This window comes from Dreissena polymorpha, chromosome 7 (assembly GCF_020536995.1).
Source record: "Dreissena polymorpha isolate Duluth1 chromosome 7, UMN_Dpol_1.0, whole genome shotgun sequence".
In the NCBI taxonomy this organism is placed as follows: domain Eukaryota; kingdom Metazoa; phylum Mollusca; class Bivalvia; order Myida; family Dreissenidae; genus Dreissena; species Dreissena polymorpha.
Window position 1 is genome coordinate 55,337,819 of NC_068361.1, and position 22,304 is coordinate 55,360,122.

General features: G+C 36.9%; 1 long non-coding RNA gene across 1 annotated transcript; it reads right to left on the reverse strand.

Annotated features, from left to right (window-relative positions):
- Positions 1-705: 705 nt before the first annotated feature.
- LOC127838626 (uncharacterized) lies at positions 706-8,122 on the reverse strand. The gene is made up of 3 exons (XR_008029889.1): positions 8,009-8,122; positions 7,538-7,691; positions 706-1,515 (listed from the first exon to the last, which is right to left on the reverse strand). It is a non-coding gene; the product is annotated as an uncharacterized LOC127838626 (long non-coding RNA).
- Positions 8,123-22,304: the final 14,182 nt, after the last annotated feature.

The following is a 22,304-nucleotide window of genomic DNA, read 5'->3' on the forward strand; positions in this document are numbered from 1 at the left end:
CTTGCTTGCCTATTATTTGCAATTTACAAAAAAAGATGACGACGATTTTTTTCTTTCAATCGTATAAATGATGCAAAGCGGCCGTTCCTTTTTGTTTATTTTGAATTGCCGTAAATTTTTCGTGGCGTACTTTTCACATCCCAACAAAAGCGAAGACATAATTCAAACCGTCATTAGCAAATGTGCTTGTCTGACCAGTCTAAACATTTTTCACAAAGCTTTAAAATAATCCTAAAATGTCAAAGTTGTACTCCTATGTATGTTTGTCCATCTATTGAAAGAAGGAAAATATGTTTTGTTACTATTAAAACATAGCGCATACGTAATTTTGCTGCGAAGATCTAATGCCTAAATGGTCGAACTTTGCTTCTTGATATTAATTTTGCAGAAAGATTAGTCCAAATAATCTTTGAACATGTCAGTTAAACTTATAATTAGTTTTTCTACTATGATTTCGTAAATGTTTGTGACTAGCTGAACGATAGTATTTCACTGAATTGAATTTCGTACGAAACCATACTTTTTATAGTTAAGGTAAATATGAATTACCCAGATGTTTATTCTATCGAAATTGATTTGTAGTAGATTGTTATTCTATAGTTTGAATTGGACATGGAATATGACATCAAAATCACAACGTGGAATTCTCCATCTTGCGCAAAACAAACAGAACACGACCATAACAAACAAATACACACAATAACATTCGTTTAATTCAATTTATTTCGCTTCATTTCAGGTAAGAGAATCCATGTTGCGTATTGTATAAAATAAAAAACACAATTACGGTCTGTTTTGACAGGTCTAGGCTCCGTGGTCCTCTAATTGTTGTCCTCATTTGTAAGGGATGAACCCGTTTAACAGCCGCACAATTGCCCAACAAAAAGGAGCCTTGAATTTCAACGTGGAAACTATCAGTTTTCAAACACTTTCAGCGGCCGTCGGAAACCACTGCAGGCTAAGTCATACAGTTGCTTTTTGGGGCAATATAAAGAAAATGAGTCGGGACACAATGGACATTAATTACTACACTAGAATCGGCGTGAGAGTTTGATCCAAATCGCGATATTTTCAGAGACGATCTGTTGCCACACCCCGAAGACATTTCGGACTTCTTTTAGATGCTTAATAAGACTTTTAGAAATACTTAGCGCTATTTAGAGCGTAGGAATACAAAAGTCGACGGGCGTCAGTTGGCCGACGTGAGCGACTTGAGTAGAGCGCACTTGAAGGACGTAATTCCACGGTAAATCGAAGGGTTGAAACTGATAGGGCTTGTTTCACCTAAACCTGTCATAATTTATCAGACGTGTTATATTTCAAAACCGGAAACACGACACCTTTCAGCGTCGACATGTTTGCACTGTTCACGACATGTGTCGCCGCCCGTCGCAATCAATTTCCGACCACAATACGATGATGAACATAGCGTTGAATCCGCATCGAAAATAATGGCAAGCCGAGTCTCTTCACTTTAGACTAAAAGATTAAACGCTTAATGTCCCTCAGCTGAAACTGTAAAAAAAGCATGTTCATTAAAAGAACAGGTTATTATCAACACGGGGATCACTTGCACACAAGATGACATGCACGAGATTACTGGATTCCGATCCACGAAAAATGTGTGCTGAGTACACATGTATACCAATAGCTAGATAGTAGTTTCATGGACGAACCAATTAATCATAGAATATAAGAATGTGTTATGCGCATAATTGTGTGCATTTTCAGGCAAACACGGTTATTGTATTGCGGGACTTGACTATCCGAAAGTGGTTTTTCGCATAATTATTTGCCAAGAATGCCAAAAAGAATGCAAGTTTGTGAATAAAAAGAAGTGCAGGTTATGCATGGCGGGTCCTCATTGCCAGTAGGTGCGATTAGTGTACATGTGTATATGTACGAGCAAAGAAGGCACAGTCCAAATGCTGTCTTTCAATCGACGACATGGGATTGACGCTGTTTTCCAATGCCTTTTTTCTAGACGCTTTGCATAAATGGGTTAAACTCTAACTTTCAATAACGTGTGTCTGTTGTTCATTGGACGAGAAGGTTAACACTGATTTTAGCCTATAAGGCGCTTTTTAGAGTAAACAAAAACACGTGAAGTCGTTCTTCCAAGCTAGAAATTATGAACTTATGTTACAAAGCGAAAACGTACAGCTATTAGGTATCCACACGCCGCGAGATAAGATCTTGGCATTCATCCTTCGTGAACAGTATCGGCGTTCGCTAAACAGTTGAGACATATATCACATTATTTTGACCAACGGCACGAGAGAATGAGATACCCTGTAATCGGGTGTTTTGTACTGCACAATGGCAACCAGCTCTAATTTGTCTCTTAGCGGCACTTAAAATAACCTTACGACGATTATTGTCACTCTCTCGTACGCCTCAAATGACTTGGGGTGCTAAACATTTCATTTAATTGGTTTAAATGAGTCGCAAACGGGCCCTTGCTTTCCAATCAGAGCGCATGTGTAATTACTATGATCGGTGCTTGTAATAACGATCCGAACTCGATTAATGCTCGGGTTAAGCGGACCCATTAATTCACTTTGGTGAGTTTAAAATACATCTTAAGACGGAAGGAGAAAGGGACGAGGTATCAGTTTACGCGATTTTCACTATGACGGAAAACAAAATCTGACATATGTGTTGTCGTTTACATATTTGATACATGTACCGCTGTATAGAAGATATTTAATGTTTATAAGGCACGGAACAAGCTTATAATTGTACAACAATAAAAAGGAAATCCACATTCTCCGGCATGACGACCATATATTTAAAAACATTTGAACCTCGCTCTGTGCAATCGGGTCTTAATGCATGTGCGTAGAGTGTCGACCCTGATTAGCATGTGCAATCCGCACGGGCCAATTAGGGACGTCCCTTTCCGCTTTAACTGGATTTACGCTAGGAAGAAACTTCCTCCAAACGATACATAGCATATTGCCTCGGTCACACTGTCACGAATCAGAGCTACGAACGAGCTACGAATACTTTTCGGCACAGTTCGTAGCTATCCTTTCTGGACCGTGGCTCTCCGTAATTGATCCGTGATCAGTCGAAGTAGTTTTTGGATGTCCGTAGCGACTCTTGACAAATTTTGAACATGTTCAAAAAATTGCTACGAATTTATCGACCGTAGCGTATCTGTAGCAGTCCGTACTAAACCGTACTGATCCGTACTTGTGCGTAACGACACCGTAGTCGGCCGTACCTTTTTCGTGAGCCCAAAGATTTTCAAGGACTTCTACGGATTGATACGAAGAACTACGGAGCGGTACGGTTACGCTACGTATTAGCTACGATTATTCCACGGATATACTACGGAAAGCCAAGGTTCTAGTACGTTGTACTACGGATAGGCAGGAATTTGCACGATCGTGTACGATGTACTACATTTCATCACGAAACAGTACGGACATGTATTGTCCACTACAATAAATTGCTACTGAAATACATCATTGAAATTACAAAGCAACCGTACTTGTATTTGTTGAATTCAAAATCATGGACCACCAGCAACTTGCTTTTGCGATTAATTTGTTACACTTGGATATTGATATGGCACAAAATGCAGTGGCCGTAGTCGAGCTGCTTGACAATGTGCACAGAGGTAATAATGATTCAATATCGTATGACTAGTATAGCTTTGTGCTAAAGGTTACGTATTTTTAAAAGATTCGAATTTGAACTTACTAGTAATACATTTTTTTTATTTGCATGTAAGTGTCTGCCTCAAATTTCTTTTGAATCTTGCTCCTACTTTTACGTGATTTCATAATTGTTAAATTAATAGCCGACATAATAAAATACAAAATTAATCATACTTTCCTAAGCATAATCTATAATCCTTGTACATCAATTATATCATACTTCATCAGGTCAGAGAAGAAAAAGGAGATGGTGGATAAGAGACTAGCTTTTAAGACGACCCGGCTCTTGGTTTTGGATGGAGAAGGTAGACTCTTCCCCAGACACGGCTGATTCCATTTTTTCTGTTACGCGCTATTGCTGCCGCTTGCATGTTCTCTTTTTGGGAGGCATTCTGTGTATGCCAATACAAGATGCTGGAGCGCAATATGTTCAATCGTAGTTCGTTCCTTCCTGTCTGTACCATTCCTTCGCAATTCCCACTGCTTCGCAGCGGACCGTTCTAGTTCGTACTTACCTGTACTAGACCGTAGCGGATCCGTAGTTATATCGTACTGATTCGCGTAGCATCGTACTTAATCGTACCAGACCATAGCGGATTCGTAGTTTTATCGTATCGATTCGTGGCGCTCCTTACTAAATCGCTTCGATCAATAGCAGTCCGTACATTTCCTTGTTCGTTTTCCAACATTTTGATGGTAAATTCGTTGTGCTCCGTACTGAAATCGTAGCGGCCTACGAATTTTGACAATTCCGTTGTCATTCGTAGCCGATTGAATCGTAGCTCATTCGTAGCTCTGATTCGTGACAGTGTGACCGAGGCATTAGAGTGGAAAGTATTGCAATTACACTGTTGTTGAGTCAGGTTTCCTCTTCCTAGCTTTTGTCCCTTGTCAAAAATATAATATTGCGAATGTTTAAGTGCTATTAATTAATTTATCCACGTCATGTTATCTTAACAATTGTTTTTATATACACCTATAACATATTCATTTATTACGACGTTCCTAAAATTTAGAAAAAAAAATGCGTCTTAAAGGGGACTTTTTACGTTTCGGAAAATTGACGAAATTAAAAAAAAATGTTAGGATTGGCAAATTTTCGTTGAAGTTATGATATTTGTGAGGAAACAGTAATACTGAACATTTACCATGCTCTAAAATATCCATTATATGCATCTTTGTACGATTTAAAAACCTGAAAATAATTTAATACGAAACGATTGAATAATTTGGAGAGTTTTGTTGTTTTCGTTATATTCTGCGATACTACGAAAATTGCTTATATAGTATAAAATTCATCACTCATTGTGTGGGCGCGGGTGGCCGAGACGAAGAGATAGACTTTTACTCCGCGGTCAGTGGTTCGAGACCAGTTGAGGGTTTCTTATTTCCTTTCTTTAATTGTATTCTTGTATTGGAGCTTTTTAGATTCAATGTATCAATATAAAATATTTTATGATAAACTTCAAAACATGCCAAAGTCTGTGAAAAGGCCCCGTTAAAGTATATAGTATGGTAAAGTATATTGTGCGAAGCATTTCTTATTCGGACTTGCCAAGTAAACCAATCAACCAATAAGCAAAACCGAATTGAAAAGAAATCAAACCTTTGATTCATGTTATTCAGCATATGAATATGTGCACTTGCATACTTCTTATGCATTCGTTTCTACATTATTGCAATTTATAGACACAAGATGATTTTTGGTTGCATATACAAATTGGATAAGAAACGCGACTACAACATTCATTAGAAAACAACAATTCTGCCACGATCTCAGCTTTTGAAATGAGCATTTATCGCCTCGTAAATAATACTTTTGCGATTCCGTCGCGATTGTATGCCATTTGCGATCGCCGCTTCTCTGTCCGTAGAGTAATGTCGTCTTCATTCAAAACTGTCAACAGTAGGACCTCGGAATTTACACTCCATGCACTAATTCAATTTTGATTTTTGATTTTTTTATAATAAATCACTCGCTGTTTTAATCAGATTTTCTACCATTGTGACCGCGGAACGTTCCTACCGAACCAGCCATTATTTGTATGCTACCTTCTGTAAATGCGCGTAAAATGGACACGCAGAGCGGCGAAAACCGCCAACAAATACTGCTTTTGCTTCGATGAGTTTACTGTATAAATTATTTCATACTCATTGCGTTGTTGTCGACTGCTTTTGTGTGGAACCTTGTCGCGCAGAGGTGAAATCCAACTTCTAAATCAGAGGGAGCAGGGGCAGTATTGTCGAAATCAAGCGCCTTCTTAACGTGACAGTAGGAATAAAAGCGAATAAAAAGCGTTTTCGGGATTTGAAGTCAGAGCAGACAGGTTTCGACTTCAAAGAAAAAACATGGCAAAACACCCGGGAAATATTAGTGAACCATTATAATGAGCTATTCAAGGCGAAACCAACACAGGTGTCATCCCATATTGGATGATTACCTCTGTAATCGCACGAAAAACGTATATGTAAATATATAAGCCATTTTGATAGGTTGGGATTTAGGAAAACTGTCATGAAAGGCAGACCGCTTTTGCAGTTGCCCGATTTTTAACAGTGCAATATTCACATCGAGTGCGATGGGGGAATGGAGGCGAGTGTTATGAACTTCTTGTTTGACTCCGAAACCTTTGATGTATTCATGTCGCAGATACTTCGTCGCACGGAGAAGAATGGCGGACGTGCCCCGAAAATTATATTTAATAAACTGACATAGATTTACCACCCACGCAAATACCGGTAAGTAGCCAAATTGAATATTTGAAAAACACTCTACTGCAGTTAGATAATATGTTACCTAAGCTCACACAGGCCATCATAAATATTCACTCGGACACACTCCATGCAACGGCGGACGAACATCTTCTGCATGTAGTGACACATTGGCCCAGCAATCTAGAGGTCGCAGGCTTGATCTCCCGATACTTATGTTTCTTGCACACAATACGTTAGAGTTCATGTCCACCGAAAATAAGTAAATATGTCTTGAAATGGCATCTGTTCTAAGAAGAACAAGACATTCCCCTACTGCGCTTTGAAGCAGTATATTTGACCTTTGACCTTGACGGATGACCTTGACCTTTCACCACTCAAAATGTGCAGCTCCATGAGATACACATGCATGCCAAATATCAAGTTGCTATCGTCAATATTGCTATTGAACAAGGTTAAAGTTTTGGGACAGACAGATACACACAATGACAGACAGGCAAAAAAAAATATACCCCCGATCATTCGATCCGGGGGCATAAAAATAAGTTTTATTTCCCATAACAATATTCCGTGTGTAAAAAAAATGATGTGGATATGATTATGCTCGATAGTTATGGGTGTGCATATAATGTATACTTTATCGTATGCTGTGTACGAAACGATATGTACTTTATCGGTATACCGGTAGTCCAGATGCATTTCACAATATCACGTGTGTAGAAAAACTATCATTTACAATCACCAAACCTTTATTTAGATCCTTTCAATGTTTTTTGTGGTCGGTAAGATGTCTTTTAGAAACGCTTTGTGCATATTATTCTTTATACAATGGTATTGCACTGGGGCTGTTAACTTACAATGGTATTGCACTGGGGCTGTTAACTTACAATGGTATTGCACTGGGGCTGTTAACTTACAATGGTATTGCACTGGGGCTGTTAACTTACAATGGTATTGCACTGGGGCTGTTAACTTACTATGGTATTGCACTGGGGCTGTTAACTTACAATGGTATTGCACTGGGGCTGTTAACTTACAATGGTATTGCACTGAGGCTATTAACTTACAATGGTATTGCACTGGGGCTGTTAACTTACAATGGTATTGCACTGGGGCTGTTAACTTACAATGGTATTGCACTGGGGCTGTTAACTTACAATGGTATTGCACTGGGGCTGTTAACTGAGTTGCAGTTTGATAGGAGTTTCACATCCGGAACTAGCGAAAGGCTCCGGGTTGTCTGTGGTTTTGGAATGCCTCTTGTTACCCGATCAACGCGTCCATTTCGATGCGATATGTGAAAGAATCCCTCTGAAATCCATTTATAAATGCACAAAACACTCTGTTATTAAGACACATTCAAATAAAATATGTTTTTCTTATATAACAACACGTCATCAAAATGGTGACCCTGCATTACCCACTCACATAATGAAAGTGGTGATTCAGTTATAACGGCACACACAATGAGAATGATGATCCTGTTATAACGGCACAAATCAACGTTCTGCCATAACGACACACGTGATGAAATTAATGATTCTGGTATAACTACACACGTTATGAAAGTGGTGATTCTGTTATAACGAAACACGGAAAAATAGTTAGTCAAGAGGCTGTCCGGTTACCGCAGTGGTTGGTATATCCCCGTTCCCGACGCATGTGAGTTTGGTAGGTGGTCACCATAACCGACAGGTGGGTATCCTCCGGGCACTCCGGTTTCCCCTCACCACATGAGACCACACCAACATTAAAAAAAATCAATAATTACAAACTAATTAATTAATTACTGGAAATTACTCAAAAATGTGTCCCAACTTTCGTGAGTCTAGTTAGCAAAATAGGTATGAGTGCTGGGACACACTCCGAGTCTTCACATAATGCGGCCTCTGGCCCGGAAGGACTTCATAAACTTCTTAATACACCCACGCACGGTAAGTCAAGAATGCATGCCACGGAGTTATGAAAAGTGCGCCATTTAGCGTGTATACTGTATTGATCGCGACAAACCGAAGCTACTGATGCTGTTTATGCCGCTGATAATGAATTTTTTGCGATGATGATTATTGTAGTTATGATGTTGTTAAAAAAAGAGCCTTATTAGCTTTTATTCCTAGCACTATTTTTCCTAATTGTCTAAACGGCACAACTTGAAACACCAACCACAGCTACCTCGTGAATTGATAAACACGCTCGTAAAAAACGCGGGAGTCCCGACTGATTCTTTGACAGCTTAATGCTGTAAATCTGTCAAAGGCCATGTGTGATATAGGGTGCTTTTCGATTGCCGCAGATTAGACTATCACTCTACAAACATCGATTTCTAATCAACGTTTGGCTGATCGTCACAACCGTATCATGCCAAATTGTTTAATTCTTATCGCAAATTGACAAATAATTCGTATATAACACGTCTTTGAAAACCGTGTTGTAAACTGCAAACATGTGATATCGGTGACTTGCAAAATAAAATTGTCATGAGAATCGCAAATACGATTTTTTTTCATGGGAGTTATGGCACTTGTTTGAATGTCATCGACTATCTCGTTGTATATCACAGTTTTCTGATTTCGTAGGTTTTGGCAGCTTCGATAAAGTGCTTTATAGTACCTTAATCACTGAATTTACAGTTGGAAACTTGCAACGAATTACGTCAATCAATGCTGCAACGGATTTTGATTATGAGAAAATTGATGTCCTGTTATCCGAAATTAGATATAACAATTTCTTTATGAATATTTTAATATGGCTTTCTGTGTGAGCATTTAAAAACTCAAATACTCAACAGTTTCATCCTGAAAAATTATTGTCAATTGTATCCTTCTAAAATATATTATTGACCGTATTTACATTTAATAATTAATATATTTCTTAGATATCAAATAAGAATACCACCGAGGACATCTTGAATTATTATTATTCATAATAAACAGGTGCAATGTCACCAACAATGATTTTATTTCTAGTGAGTATAGGTTTTCAAAAATATTGTAAACGATCAAGTTTCATTGTTTATGGTTCTACCATCAGCATTGATAGAAGCTTGCGGGCACCACACGTGACCAACACGTGTCACATAGCAACGAGTCGTCAGGCACGTGCTGCGAGGAAATTCTGTTCAGTGCAAACAATATGTCAGCCATTTTGCTCAATTGTCGTTTGCGACTTTCATGACCTTGCTTTATTTCAAGTGCACATCGCCCGTGCAAAAATCAGATCGCTATGAAATCTTAAGCACCCATATCTGTAGAAAATAAATGACATGTCATCGATTCCGTGGGCGATCGCCGAGAACCCATTCTTTCGACGAATAGCTTAAATTTGGACATCTAAGCGTGCTTCTATTGTAATAAATATTCGCGAATTCAAATCCATGTTTGTTTTTGAGTGGTTTATGTCCCCGGAACATGTCAGTGTAAAATTCGGCCACTTTTCAGTCACCTAAGAAGCGGCACACAGTGATGAAGCACATTTCGCTAAATCGATTATCAATGCATTTTGTTATTTCATTCAGCTTACATCTTACCGCGCATTCGCGGTTTTACCGTTTAAATTAATCATTAGTAATCACATTTGCCACGAAATAATACACATTTGTTAGGCTTTTTTCACGTGTAAGATAAAAAGTGCATATTTTTCCAAAATACAACATAAGTATTCATTAGATACATATGAATCGATGAACAAACATGTATTTAAGCTCTTTTTCTTTGCTTGGAATGAATAAAATACAACAGCAACACCAATTAACTGAACATAATGGAATCTATTGTATCTATTTGCCAAGATCAATATGAAATTAAACAATATTTTTAAACGCAGCTTTGCGGATCATTTATTCTGTAGACCAACAAGAAGATAGGTATTTACTACTTTGATTACAAGAAAACAGATAGATAAACGCGTGTGTTGTTGAAGAAACACATTTCAGTTAATGGGCGCGCAACGTGTCTTATCGCCAATCGAAAGCGCCCCAGGAGTGGTCACGTGCTTCTGAAGGTCACGTGACCCTTCGATAGATGAAACTACGCTTTATCGCGAGCAAATACGGGAAACAAAAGGGCAAATATTGACAGAAACATGAAAATGTGACATCTATAAACGGGAAGAATAAATCTTGGCACATATTTAGTCCAGGGGAACTAGAGGTGGGGCTATAAAACTGTCGACAATCAAAAAGGAGCGAAATAATTTAATACTGCAAACAATTGGGGACAAGTATTATACAGTTTATTTTATTATCGATAGTTTAAACAGAATCGTAAATATAAGCTTAGGTGACTATTTTTAGTTAAAACACTCCAACTAAAAAGGGGGGATGCCGAAAAGTGTTAGCTCTTAACTAATCTTTTAATGCTGTTTACGAGTGCTTCAAATTGTAAACGAGCTAAACAGATGGATTATATAGGAGTGTATACACTTTAGAGAGGCCGGTCGTATTTCAATCGCGGTAAATGCATGGCAAACCTATTCCCACTAAATATCCACACTTCCTTTTATTTAATTTATAGAAGTAAAAGGCTTATTAAAGAGTCCCTTTTTGTGAACTAAGGGGTACCTTTACGTTCTGTATGTATATAGCCTCAAAACACAGATTTCTTTAATGTTACCATTGACATTGAATCTGACCTTGACCTTCAATCTCGGTACCTAGATCCCTCGTTTGAAAGTCTGTCTCAGTATGCATGCATTCAACTTAAGCGTAATCAAATCAGCCTCTTTGGGAAAAATAATGCCACACGAAAAATTCCGACTGGTTTTCTAATGGACTCACCTTTTTTGTTAACCACTTAGTGATGTAACCTTCGTGGTAGTTTTGAAGTTGGACTTTTGTTTGAGTGTGCACATAAGCCTTTCGCAAGCGAACTACTTAAGGAAGATGGTCAGTGGAAGATACATTGCGTGCAAATTGAATACATCGGGACAGAGGCAGACTTGGGGAAAGGAGGAAGATGGTGAGATAGTGGAGGGAGGGATTATGAAGATAGTGGGGTACTATGCAAGGAGAGATTGTTCGCCTTTACGAACGTCGCCATTTCACTTATAAACCCCATAGAGTCAAAATTATATTGTCCAATCTTAACGAAACTTGTCCGTCTGTTTGTCCGAATAATACATAGGCCTAGTTCGAAAAGAGTCGTGTGGGGTTAACCTATGTCACTTAGTAAAATGGTAAGAATGTTTGTCAACATTCTAGTTAATAAGGTCACACAGTCATTGTCAGTCAAGAATTAGTGTGTAAATATATGTAATAATATATGTAATAATATGTAACTGGTATTTGTCAATTTTTATGAAACTTAGTCATAACCTTTATTCTAACCATATTTCGGCCGTTGGCAAATTATTGGTGTAACAAAATCGGGTGAGCGCAATTGGTCCCTCGGGTAAATCGGGTGAGCGCAATTGGTCCCTCGGGTAAATCATTGGGTGAGCGCAATTGGTCCCTCGGGTAAATCTTGTTTTTAAATAACATCAATCGCAATCTACACGTGCTTCGTTTGGCAAGAACGACACTTTCCGCTTCTATAGATTTTTTTGATTTAACGAAGTCTTTTCTAAACGCAAATTCAGTCTCGGCGGAAAGTGTCGTCCTTGATGAGTCTTCGCGGACTGTACATTCTAATCTGGGACGACACCTTACGCACTTTCAATAAGTCCAGTTTTCCCAGAACGAAGATTATTAAGAATTAAAGTTGTAACTTTACATCTGCGTTCGTGTAATTACGAAACAGTCATGCTGGTAATCATACGTTTTATGTATTGAATCACTGATTATACAAATACTACATACGATTCTTATTTTATCATGTTTGTGAGTATCGGCATTAAGACTTATGTAGCAAATATTACAGCCACTTATTTACAGTCACACATGTACCTCTATGGAATTTCGACTTGCAATTCGTGTTTCCGCTATAGTGTATTCTAGAATTGTAAAGGAAGAACCATAATTTGCCGTGTGTGATTTATGAGAATCATTAACAAAAAATAGAGTGCAGAGCATTCAACGTATATTTATATATTCAATTGTATATACCTTGTAAGAACCTGTTTTTCATATACCTGTTTTCGTATATCTCAAAGGGCATGTTTTAGCTCCCATTATGTCACTCCAGAAAAAATCTTTTCTAGTTTTAGCTGTTGTATGGCACTAAAAATGACCTTTTTCAATCAACCATATTGGGTTTGTTCTTTTCTTCATGTCATACGAGCCCGCCCTGTCTGCGACATTTTCATTTTCACCTAGATCATACATACATTAACGGTCAAGATAATAAAATAACTACTATTGTTCTTTGACGCAAAATGGAGATTGGACATGAGAGGACGACTGGCTAGAGAAACTAGAAAAAGAAACAGACCTTCTGGCAGATAGAGAATGGTTAAAGATGGCAGGGAGTCAAACCCATGAAGATAGAGGGGGCATGTGCACAGATGACGATGTGGAGAGAATGGAGGGAGGGATTGTTATGGGGAAATAGATACACGTAAAAGTTGTGAAGACTCTCGCATTTACACGATTGTTGTGTTCATTTGCTAGCAATGAAGGTCTTCCAAATTCTGAGATAATATTGAGAACAAATATGTCTCTGATAACCAAAGGCCCCGTTGTGGTTTCGTGCGCGTATTAGCCATTCATATTAATTACTTTATAAGCTTTGCTCTGAGAAAACTGGTCTTAATACATGAGCGTTAAGTGTCATACAAGATTAGCCTGTACAGTTCGCACAGCCTAACTAGAGACGACATGTAACGCTGTAGTGTAATCAGCCTAACTAGAGACGACATGTAACGCTGTAGTGTCATACAAGATTAGCCTGTACAGTTCGCACAGCCTAACTAGAGACGACATGTAACGCTGTAGTGTAATCTAGAGACGACATGTAACGCTGTAGTGTAACTAGAGACGACATGTAACGCTGTAGTGTAATCTAGAGACGACATGTAACGCTGTAGTGTAACTAGAGACGACATGTAACGCTGTAGTGTAATCTAGAGACGACATGTAACGCTGTAGTGTAATCTAGAGACGACATGTAACGCTGTAGTGTAATCACTACAGACGACATGTAACGCTGTAGTGTAAACTAGAGACGACATGTAACGCTGTAGTGTAATCACTAGAGACGACATGTAACGCTGTAGTGTAATCACTAGAGACGACATGTAACGCTGTAGTGTAACTAGAGACGACATGTAACGCTGTAGTGTAACTAGAGACGACATGTAACGCTGTAGTGTAATCACTAGAGACGACATGTAACGCTGTAGTGTAATCTTTCGTTAAAAGGAAGTCTTGTCTAAACAAAAATCCAGGGCGGAAAGTGTCGTCTCTGATTAGTCTGTGCGGAATGTACATGCTTATCTAGGCAGACACTTTATGCTCATGCATTTAGCCCAGTTTAACCAGAACGATACTTATATTGAGAACAAATATTCAATTGTCCGGATTACCGAAGTCTCCGCTGTTGTTCCGCGCACGTGTAATTCGTTCATATTGTTCACAATATTTATCCTATCAATAAACACCTCGAGATGCACGCAATACTTTAAACATGCACGTCGTGATAACGCCGGCTAGCTTCACACCTGGGCTAATCCATCACTTAAGATTCAAACAATCGTTCAGATGTCGGTAAATAATAGAATTCCACAACTCACCCCGATTCACCGTGCGAACACAACGAACGCGAATATTTCGGCGCTCGGACACCATGTAAACAAACAGATGTCGTACATGTCTTATCTACAAGTCCGTTTCCCTATTACAGCATTAACAACAGTCGACAAATACGCGATCATGAGGGAAAATCCGCCACTTTTGATGTGGACGCATTCTGCTCATCTGTATAAATACGAAGTTTTGCAGAGCGGATTGTCTCTCTCATAAACGATGTTTACCGAGGTAATCCGGCTATACGCACGCGTTAATCTCGCAGTAGACGTGAATTGGCGGGAATGTTGGTCTCCAAAAAGCCAATAAAAGTTATTATACAGTGTCTGCGACAAAGCGGTTATGGCTTTCTGCTATGGAGCCGGATGTCCGAATGTTAAAGTCTCGCAAGGTTTACACGAGACATGGACTTTTTGTTTGACAGAACCTAGAGAAACGTTGACAAGCGCTCGACATCATTGGTAGGAAACAGGCGTGTAAATGTGCATGAATGAAAGTGTCTTTGATCCTTATCCTAAATGGTGTAACTCAAAGTGAAAAAATAAATAATTAAATAAGTACATAGGTAAAAAGCTACGAACATTTGCAGCATTCATACAGATCGTGAATTACAGTATTAAGAAATGTGGTGTTTTTTACATTCAAATATATAAAGGTAGTAAACTCGCTGTTTACTCGCTTTAACTTTACACTATACTTGTAATGCTATCCAAATAACATTACACCTGTCCATTTTGTACAATTTTTTCATTTATTGTTTTTTTTCTTGACATTTATAGCTTCACTTTAAAGGGACTGTCAACCACGAATGACGAAAAAAGAAAAGTTCTAAAATACCGTATTTTTTACAATTATTAGTTTATATTGATCAACATATCACGATCGGTATATTACATTACTTGAAAAAAGTTCATATTTTCAGTATATTCGGATATACAATTTCGCGATGTGAAATCGAAAGTACATCGCGAAAATAGGTGACATAACAATATACACACTATAAATAACGCAAGTAGATTGATCATTTTATAGATAAAATATATACAATTCATTACGCATGCACAGTTTGCATTTTCCTAGATTAACCACGTGACGACGATGATCAATCTACTGGCGTTATTTATAGTTGACTGGTAGTTACCTGGTAGACATACCCAGTAAAATTTATTACCAAACCGTCTAAAAATATGAAAACTTAACAACTTTTGTCAAGTAATGTAATATACCAGTCATGATATTTTAATCAATATTATGTAATAATTGTAAAAAATGCGGTATTTTACAACTTTTCTTTTCTTCGTCGTCGTGGTTGACAGTCCCTTTAAATACATGAAATTTGTGTTATATCATATCGCATTTCGGCCACTAGCACATATTGTATTTAGCACCGAAATGCTTGAAACCGTATTCGCTACCAGCGTTTTCCGTTTCCATATCATACCAGTAGCCGGAGTATATTTTTATTTATATTATTTTAAATATTCGACCGACTTCGACAATATCGGTACGACATGAGAATTTCCCATACAAAAATTCGTGAGTTTTTTTTTATAACAACAGAGATTTAAGATTATTAAACATATAATACGGCTTTCCGTATTGCGATGTCTGAGTTATTAGTACTATATTTGCTATCATGTTGTCGGCGACTGATATTAGCACTGAACATTGTTAAGGCCGCTCCTGTAACATCTGTACAGCGCTACACTTCTTACACGCGTACACATCTGTACAGCGATACACTTCTTACACGTGTACACATCTGTACAGCGCTACACTTCTTACACGCGTACACATCTGTACAGCGCTACACTTCTAACACGTATACACATCTGTACAGCGCTACACTTCTTACACGCGTACACATATGTACAGCGCTACACTTCTAACACGTGTACACATCTGTACAGCGCTACACTTCTAACACGCGTACACATCTGTACAGCGCTACACTTCTAACACGTGTACACATCTGCACAGCGCTACACTTCTTACACGTGTACACATCTGTACAGCGCTACACTTCTAACACGCGTACACATTTGTACAGCGCTACACTTTTAACACACGTACACATCTGTACAGCGCTACACTTCTAACACGCGTACATATCTGTACAGCGCTAAACTTCTAACACGAGTACCCATCTGTACAGCGCTACACTTCTAACGCTCGTATTTTTTTCCATATCACAAAAAGCACATAATGGGTAAGCATTCGTAGCTTTCGAGAAGTGAAATGTTATAATTGGCATAAACCGGTTGTTTACCTTATTCGTGCTGTTTGTCGTGCAAAAGTTCCAAGAAAAACTACCCTATAAATGAACATCGCAGACTTGTACAAGATTTAAATAACACCATTTTTAATGAACGGGATTCAATGAGGGATGATATCGGATTCACTATATCGATGTATTTGTTCGATTAGTTCACAGCATTCCGGTAATTTCAGCAATATGAATATAAATATGTATTACTTTATTTTAGTTTATTATTACTAAATTAAATAAGGTGAATTACTTCGCATGCCAAGTGTCGATTGTTAAGCCTGATATATCCTTACTCCAAACTTACTTTGAATTTATACTTAAGGGAATGTATTTTGTGCTGGTTGGTAAAGCACAGACATATCAAAAGCAGAACTAGCAACAACAGCGCCCCCCCCCCCCCCCTGCAGTCGCATGCTTATTATTAAATATTAAAGTAATTCTATACGGTGAAACTTTGCCATTTTGTTATATAAAATTTGCCGCGGGTATGCGTTTGAAAGTCATTCTTGCACGCGTGTGTCCACGTTCAAAACGCAAAATAAATATGCGGCGTGGTAATAGAGCTCTTACCCTTGCATGTTGTCACGTACCAGGCACGGTTGTAACAACAACACCAGCAATTCTTTATTATCGTGCTTTTGGACAATTAGTAGTGGCGTACATCGAATTTCCAAATATGCATTTCCTCATAGAACCGCTATTATTTTATTAAGTTAGATCATGCGATAATAAGGTAAGGTGCACATGCTAAGAACGATGCGCATATTTGAAGTGAAAACATCTGATTTGGGATTCTATTATAATTACATTCGGAAAATTGATGCTCGAGGTTCGATAAAAGGGACACAATTCTGGTATACACACGTTGAATTTCTACCAAAAGGTATAGAGTTGTAGTTCCTTTTAGGTTGTTATGCTACCTCGTTAATAGGATTTCGACGTTCGGATGTTCTTATAAAATATTTGCATATATAAAAGTATGTTCGTGTAGTGAACTTTTATTAAGCAATAATGCAACTGTGCTGTATAACATGTGTACAATAATAGATGTTCACGAATATTTTATTTCAAATGTGCTATAATGATTGAATTGATAATACTACATTATCGTGTAATTTGTGAGTTAACTAAAAAAAAAAAACACGAAATAAATAATCGTTTTCAAAGGAGACATATTTTTTTTTCTAAAATGAATATTTTAACCTGTTTTAGGGGTTGTGATAAACAATATATTCAAGCGGATTTGTTTTGTTAAATTTAGACCAAAGATAAAATGTTGATGGTTTTCACTACCATCGACAAAAAGGGTAGGCAGTTTTTAGTGTACCTTTCTTTTTAAAGATAGACGCGCTATTTCCCAGTTTTAATAAAGTATGCAATATCTTGAAAAAATATTCAATAGTAAAATTATTTCTCATTTCTAGTTTATTTATAGTAAATCTAGCGAATACGATCGAATAGAGAAAAAAGATCGAACACGCAACCTGGATTACAAAAAAAGAGAAACAAGATGTGTTTGTGAAACACTATGTCCCCCATATATTTGACCTTTTACCTTGAAGGATGACCTTGACCTTTCACCACTCAAAATGTGCAGCTCCATGAGATACACATGCATGCCAAATATCAAGTTGCTATCTTCCATATTGCAAAAGTTATGGCAAATGTTAAAGTTTGACGCAAACAAACAAACCAACAAACAGACAGGGCAAACACAAAATGTCCCCGAGTATAGAGGGCAAACACAAAAAGTCCCCGAGTATAGACTGGGGGACATAAAAAGTTAACGGTCGGCACACACAATTAAGTTAAGTCGGGATAATGGGAAAACACATTCTTAGCGCTCATGATCGAATAACTGTTAATATTTCAAATGTGACAAGCACACAGCGACAAAGGGTAACTGTTTGACCAGTTTAATGACTATTTTGTTGTCTTAATAACATAATGGCGGCCCCTTCCCTTTCTGTCACAGCCTGCGCTGACATTTGTCAATCATTTTCGGGGTATTCGGGTAAGGCTCACGATCCACTGACATGCACATATTAATTATATATATATAATGACTTATCTGGTATGGATCATTTTCATGTGTTTCATTGACTGTGTAATGTGTCTTTTAATTCATATACACTATTGATTCTGGTCACATTTAATTCACGTCGATGTAATAATGATATTCACCATTATCAGTGCGATTTACAGCCAAAATGACAGGGCACTGCTTAGTTTGACACATGATTATTGTTGCGTTTAGTATTTTACGATTGAACACGCCTTTTGATTTTTCATTTGTCAACCTATTAAATACGCATCAATCTGAAAATAGTAAGCCAATCACGCATTCAATAACAACTATTATGAGAAGAATTCTTAACAACATCAACTATTGATTGTTGTTTAACTTCGGATATAATACTGATTTTTTTGACATAAGTTTGAGACAGTTAATCGTATGATACGCTAGCGCTCGTGGAAAAATGTGATTATTAGTTTAAACCTATTTTTTAAATGTTTTTATTTTCGCTCGATTGCATAGAATGCCTAAAGCCAATTTGAAGTGATTGTTAAACACTACCAAAGAATAACCTCTTATTATTTTTGCTATTTCAGAAGAGTTCGTTTTCTCTAACACGGTCCAATATTCTACGACCGATTTTTAACAAAACATGTTGGGTATGTTTTATGTACCAAGTTTGCTCGTCATAGCATTATCACAGGCCCTTAATTTTGATTCACGATTTATTTGCCAATTCAATTCGACATCTAACGCTTACTACCACGTTGAAATCACGTTACCGTATGCCACGGTGAGTGGTGATCATATGACAACTACACATCAAAACGGCGGATGCATTTACAAAAATTGTGTACATTGCATTGCCAGAGGCAAATTTCAAATAAATGTCTATTCCGGCGAAAGATTTTCCCGTTCACAAATGCATGTTTCGTTTTTCATGACCCATTGAAGCACGCGTTTCATTTTCAATCGTTGTTAAATACACACATTTTGCGGTTTTAAACGTAGCCGTTCCAATACGTTGACTTTCGAAAAAATAGTAGCGGATCGTGAACGTAAACTGAAGCGTTACGCATGACAGTGAATAAAAATAGACATAGTGTTATGTTTTATTGAAAGTTGTTGTTTAATACGGACATATTGTGAATTATATTAACTAAGGTAAGTGAATTCGTGTATTTATTAGTTGATGGAAAAGTGTACATAATACTCAATCGTCTTCGTTAGTAAGATACACGTGCTTATAGTGTACTACGTCAAAGTCGTCACCTGCACATATTTATGATGCGTTCAATTTTAAATAGCGTTTATCAGAACAGATAGAACAGATAATTTATTAAGACTTTTACATAGTACATCGTCTTCATAATATGTTACATAATATACAAAAGGTCTTGTGTCAACATGGTTAGGACAATTTTAGTAATACATGTGTAATCTTATATATTAAAATAACTAAATTTCAGTAACAATATAATTTATAAAGTCGTAAGCAAAGGGAATGTAATCTAATATATTCAAATAACTTTATTTATAATATATTCAAATCACTAAATTTCTATAACAGTATACATTTATAAAGAAATAAACAATGAGGATGAACAACAAAATACATTTATAAAGTAGAAAGCAAAGGGGATGTTATCTAATATATTTAAATAACTAAATTTCTATAACAGTATACATTTATTAAGAAATAAGCAATGTGGATGAACAAAAAGACTATTGTGATCCCTCTTCAGTATTAAAAAGAGTTTTTCGGAGAAACATAGCTTCTTTGATGTATAGGGAAAGTTTAATAAGATCTTTTCTTTTACACGATTTCATAAGTTCAAAAATTTTAAATACAGATGGATTTCTATGACATTTCGCTTTGATGTACTTTTTTCTAACTGTTGTGAAACTTGAACAAACAAGTACAAAATGATATTCGTCTTCGATGTCCCTTGTGTTACAGCAAAGGCAATACCTGTCTTCTCGCGGGAGTCGATTTCTACCGAACCTCCCGGTTTGTATCCTAATAGGATGTACCAAGAGTCTGAGTCGACTAATAATATGTTTCATATTCAAAATTTAGTTTATATTCCTTATATAACATCAAAACTGGACTTTGTAGCGACCTAAACCACTCTTGTTTAAAACAATCAATGACTCTATTTTTGATTTTACATAAAAACGTTTTTCATTGATACAAGCGTAGTTTTCGAAAACAAAAGTAAACCCCAAATCATTCAAAAGCTTCTTTATATTTGTTACCCAGTTGTTATAATCTTTTTGACAATCTCTAAGTGCACCATAATACACTGTGCGTAAAATAATGTTGTCACTATTGACCACTTTTAACCAATATTTCAACAATCGTACATATCTTTGAACATACAGCGGAAATCTACCAAGTTCACCGTAAACACTTGCTGTACAAGTATTACTCCTAACCTGCAATATCCGTTTACAAAACTTCAAATGAATGCGCTCAACTTCTTTTGCCTTTGTATAGCCCCATATTTCACAAGAATTATTGATGATAGGGGACACAAATGCGTCAAATAATTGACATAGAGTTTTAGGCTTAAAATCAAACTGTTGACATTTAGGTTTAAAGCTTTTAAGGATTTACCAATGAGATGTTCAATGTTCAGACCGTAATTTCCAGTATAGTAAAAAACACATCCTAAATAGTTAAAATTATTGACCACCTCGATGGGTTGGCTATTGTAGGTCCAAGTTTCCGAAGGAAGCAGTCCTCTACATATCCGAAACACCATAATCTTAGTTTTAGAAGTATTAACTTGTAGGCCCCATGTATCACAGTATGTGTACAAACAATCTAGATGGGCTTGTATTTCTTCCGGAGTTTTATCTACAATAGCCATATCATCTGCAAATAATAATAAAATCAAAACAATCTCATCAATATGTAAGCCAGACTGTATGTCACTTTGCAAAAATAATTCAAGGTCTTCGACGAAAAGAGAAAATAGGAGAGGCGAAATTACCTCCCCTTGACGTAAGCCAAGGCAAAACAATTACAAAGACCATATTGTATAAAATTCATTAACAATTCAACATATTGGAAATTCTAGACAAAGTTACATGTTTATTTAAGTTATTCAGCGCATCATGCTCAATGGCTAGAACTGGCGTAGTATATAATTTTATTACAGGACATATCTTGACTCTTTTGCAAACTTTTTATCTAAGATAGTCTCGTCTTTTCTCCAGGTATAGCCTGACAATTACCAAACAACTCTGTTGCTAAAACAATAAACGATCTGAATACCTGATGTATAGGACATAATCGGGCGTTCAGTGAAGGACTGTTTAAACTTCATTACTCATGTGAATATGCTAAATAGTTCGTTATCAACTCACATTGGAACAAACACTATGCCTGTACCTGCACACATCCTTTTGCTGAACATCAGGTTTATGTCTTCTACTTTTTGAATTCAGTTCTTTAATTGTTTAATATTCAAGGGTTAAACAATCACAATTTAATATTTTATGTTTTTTGCCTTAATAGTTTAAGTATGTATGTTATATGTGTTGAATGAATTACTTGTGTATTTTTATTGAATTCTAAAATAATAGATCAAAATAACAAAATTATAAGAAAACACACATTTTTAAATGATGTTGGGTTATAAAATATCTTAATGTTTTAAGTCGCTGTCACATTTGTCAGCAACACAATGCTTATCATCAAACCACCATCATCTTCTTCTTCGTCGTCATAAAAATCACCATCATGTTCGTCGTCTGCGATTTCCATTATTTAAATGTGCATAATTTCGCTAATGCGATTATTTTAGAACAACCACGCGATATCTTTGTAATTGTTCATACTCACTGGCCGTGATTGTTACCTTTCACAGGTGAACATGCGCCATCATCAATCATCCTGTTATACAAGTCTAATGAGTCTGTTAAATGTATATAGTGCTGTTTTTTATCACG